Below are 4,938 nucleotides of genomic sequence, written 5' to 3'. Positions count from 1 at the left end.
TGCCATCGACCGTATGGGATCAAATTGGAGTTTCAAGAAAAGCTCAGCAGCTGTGGTTTGATACCATCTCTATGACGAAGGGTCATTAAACAATCCCAAACAACTTTAGGCTGCATGTAATTCTGACACCCAGTTTCAGAACATGGACATTGGCCACGGAGAAGGTCACAGGCAGGGGTCATAATGTTGACTACTTCTTGTGTGTATGACATTAATATTACATTTAGCCCTCCATTGACGTTATACTGCATGACGAAAAGTGAAAACCTCATAACCAGCAGCCGGACCCAGAACGGGGTCAATATGACACAAAAATAGTAGCATATTTTAGTAGACGCTCTTATCCAGAGCAACTTACAGTTAGTGAGTGCATACATTATTTTATATACTGGTCCCCCGTAGAAATTGAACCCACAACCCTGGCGTTGCAAATGCCATGCTCTAACAACTGAGCTACATCCCTGCCGGCCTTTCCCTCCCCTACCCCGGACAACACTGGGCCAATTGTGCTCCGCCCCATGGGTCTCCCAGTCGGCTACGACAGAGCTTGGATTTGAACCAGGATCTCTAGTGGCACAGCTTGCACTGCGATGCAGTGCCTTAGACCACTGCACCACTCGGCACTTGTTATTTTTAAAGAACTCAGTCAGGCTTTCAACTCACTCTTGAAAGTTGTAACGGTAGAATGCACAAGCTGCAATTTCAAAATTTGGTATTGCATCAGCAGTTTGCCTCTTGTTATGTCAGTCACTGTATACCTTAGAGAGCTATTTATGACAGTTGATCACAGAGAGCTATTTATGACAGTTAATCAACTAGCCCATGTCAGCTAACATTTTTTTAGCAAATAGATTTTGTTGTTGAGTCACTCCGATATCACATGAACACACATAAGACATGGCTAAATGTGTTGTGTGTGTGTGTGTGTGTGTGTGTGTGGGGGGGGGGGGGTAGTGAGGTATCCATCCGGACCTTTGCCACCTAGGACATTTGTTGCGACCGGACCTTCTCAAATAGTATTTGAGTACCCCTGACCTACTGTATACTGTGGACCACAGAGTGATCCGATACAGACCAGCACATTATTTTGACCTTATTAGTCCACCATGAGGTCCTCACATTGTCTTTATTGGCAACTGTAATAGATTCAGAGCAAAATATGGGTCCTGGAAAAGAAGAGCCCAGCTCAGTTGTTTTGTGGATCCATGCCACAGCATGTGACATTTCATTTCCAGATTTAGATTTTTACTGCCTGTGACCTTTTTAATGGATGAAATCATGTAAAAAAAAAAAATGCTGACATGAGCCAAGGCGTTGGCAAACTCCTGTCTGTGGTGATAAAAAAACGACTTTGCAAGGACAGACTAGGGGCTCGATTAAATGTGTGGGTGCGGAAGATCTGCGTTGTAGCACGGTCGAGGTCTAAAGTAGATTTCCTATTGAGCCGCCATATGCAGCGTTTACCGTGAACGCAGTCTCCGGTAACATTTCCTTTAAATGTCAATCGCACTACAATGCAGATCTTCCACACTACAGAGTGAATGGAACCCTGAGTCACAACCTTAAAATGTATTGGCTCAAGAGTTCCTGTCCAGATCCTCCCCGGCCCTGCCAAAATACGTCAAATATGCACAATGCCAGTTTTATTATGCCAGTTTATAATGCCAGTTAATAATAGTGTATCGGGGGGTAAGCAACTCCTGTTCTGAACAGTTCATCCGCATGGTGTTCACACTTTTATTCCACCCCAGCACTAACACGTTCGGCTAAATCAACCGATCATAATCTTCAATTTAGCCCGTAATGACTTGAAATCAAGTTCAGTATGTTAGCGCTGGAGTGGAAGACATACAAATCAGTTCATTCAGGAAGTAAACTGTGCACATTGCTTTTTTAATGAGAAATAAAAGTTAGCTTCCTGCATTGACTTGAAATGACTTGAAATGACCCCAGCCCTGATCTCGATACAGTTCTCAGTACATTGTGAGAAGACTCATGGCTGTAAAGCCAGTTGAGGTCTTTGTGGCCAAATACACAGATGTCTAGTTGGGTATGTCAGGTGTACATATTCCTCTGACACTGATCTAAGGTCAGTTTTATCATTCAATCGCCTCCATATGTGATTTTGGACGGTAAAGCTACATATTTATGTTCGGCTCTATACTCCAGCATTTTAGATTTGAGACAGTACAGAATGTCGACTTTTATTTGAGGGTAATCTCATTCATATCTGTTTTACCGTTTAAGAAATTAAAGCGCTTCATGTTTTGGTTGGTTTTTATAAACCATTTACTAATCATTCATTGAGTCTTGTTGCATGGCCTTATCTAAAGGGAGGACTATTTATACTTTATAAATACTTTATAAATGTTTTGAGTGACCGCTGTAATTTCTCACAAAAAGATGGACATGTCATTAGTAGACATTCCAGCAGTCCCTGAGTCTCCATCGGGTCTCCAAATAGCCAATAGAACATCATCAATGGTGAAAGAATAAGCGACGTTTTTTATCCACAAAAAAGGAAGAGTTGTAATGTAAATGTTTTGCTAATGTTGTCAATCTCGCAAACACAAACAAAATCATAGGCGCAGCAGGTAGCCTAGTGGTTAAGAGCGTTGGGCCAGTGACCGAAAGGTCGGTGGTTCGAATCCCAAGAGCCGACTAGGTGAAAAAAAACATATGTTGATGTGTAAGCCACTTAATCCTAATCGCTCCAGAACGTCTGCTAAAAAATGTAATCGTGAAACAGGGAGATGTAACACTAACGTAAGCATGTCCGGATGAAAAACGTTAGACAATGTTACTGTTTTGGAATATTAATGTTCAATGTACTTTCTGTGTATTGTGTTTAACCATTGATATGTTCTAAAGGTATTTTGAGACCTAAAAGCTAGAGTCAAGTGAAATGACTTTGCCACGAGCAGCACCGAAAATTTTGCGATGAGCAAGATGCTAGACATCGCTCTCACACAGTCACACACAACTCTTAAGCTCCAATGCTCTTAGTTTGTTGCGGAAACTATGTTGTTTACTTTGTGCATCTATGTCATATCGCTGACTCTACCTTTAAGGAACAACATGACTCTACCTTTAAGGAACAACAGGCACTGCTGGAATGTCTACCAACGGCATGTCCATGTTTTTGTGAGAAATTACTCTGGTCACTCAAAACATATATAAAATATTTGTAAAGTACAAATAGCCCTCCCTTTAGATAAGGCCATGCAACAAGACTTAACTAATGATTAGTAAATGGTGTATAATAATAATATGCCATTTAGCATACGCTTTTATCCAAAGCGACTTACAGTCATGCATGCATACATTTTTACGTATGGGTGGTCCCGGGGATCGAACCCACTACCTTGGCGTTACAAGCGCCGTGCTCTACCAGCTGAGCTACAGAGGACCACATATGGGTCCCTTATGAAGGATCTTATTCATCAGTATTAAATAAGTGGTTTATAAATGTGTGAATAACTAGCTTACTAACATTTACAAATGTGGGAGTAATTATGAATAAATGATGGATAAACTATTTACTAAATCAAATTATAAATGCTTTATTATTACAAGGTGTTATTTTAATGCGCTATACCGATTATTGAAATACTGTACTGGTGTTATGGGCCATGAGAATTCTAACCCTAAACCTAACCCTAAGTACTTAGACTCCTGCTGGACCGTTTTAGCCAACTGAAATGTGCGACAAATAAAAGTGCCTCCAGCATCTTCAATATATCATATCCTAGATGAATAACTACACATTTGATTTAACAGTTTTATGAGCTATTACTGAAAGCCAAATACAAAAGACACTGTGAAAACATATATAAAGTTGTTAAGGAATAATGCCACTAAAATTTTACTAAATAATCTGGGATTAGATTTTATGAAAACTATTTTAGTGGTATTGGGGCAACATGGACTGACTCCATTACTGTTTTTGAGGGGCAGTGGTTGTAATATTGGAATCAATTTGATAAATCAACTAATGATGTTGTCATAATTATGAAATTACATCTCATTTACGCAAATACAGTGAAATTCCATTCAGAGGCAAATAATACATTACAAAGTCATGTAATGGGAGTGTGTGTGATGCTCCTTGAAGTGGGTGGGGCACAGAAATACAGAAGTCTCTCATCCAATCCATTTCCTTCACCAGGGTGGTCCATAATTAACTTTTGCTTGGTTGGCACTTTCAACCAGATATAAGGAGGCTGAGGCCCCGGCATTCATAAGCCAGATACCTTCTTCCTCTGTGGTAAGACTCGCTCCACCTCCTTAGATTTTTACATTCACTCAGCATCTGAGGCTGTAGCTAACCGCAATGTTTGAATTGAGTTCTGCATTTTCTTTGTTACACGTCTCTTGTAGGATTTTACAATATGCAATCAAGTGTCATTGATTAAAACTAGCTTTATAATTTTTTTTTTTTTTACATTAAAAGGTGTTATACTTCAAATCTGTCACTTTAATTCACAGTCAAAAGTGGTGCTCCTGCACTTGTTTGTAAATTGAGGGGATGGTCTAGAATGTAACTGGGTTTTCAGGGGTATTAATTTGAATTCTCGACAGGATGTCTAGTAAAGTGAGTTGCCACAAAGAAAATGAAAGTTACCAGTTGCACCTGTAGTTGAATTGGACATGGCTGTAATGATTTGGGTTTAATTGATGCCATTCAAAATGTCTTCTAGCCCTTCGGAGGCTAAATGATAAGACTTGTGCATATTCACAACACCCTAATGTTTCACAGGGTCCTCCAAGCAGTACAAATTCATCTGTAGGAGGGGAAAAAGAAGGTGAGACATGGTTTGAGTCTTCATATAAAAATTACGAAAATATTCTGTGAGGGATACCGCTCATCTAACTCCTGTTGACTGTGGACGAAGCACCACAGAGTCAATCATGTTTCTTGTTTCATCTCTTTCATAG

The sequence above is a fragment of the Coregonus clupeaformis genome, chromosome 21 (assembly GCF_020615455.1).
Source record: "Coregonus clupeaformis isolate EN_2021a chromosome 21, ASM2061545v1, whole genome shotgun sequence".
NCBI lineage: Eukaryota > Metazoa > Chordata > Actinopteri > Salmoniformes > Salmonidae > Coregonus > Coregonus clupeaformis.
The sequence above is the reverse complement of the archived record's forward strand: the minus strand, read 5'-3'. Positions refer to the sequence as shown.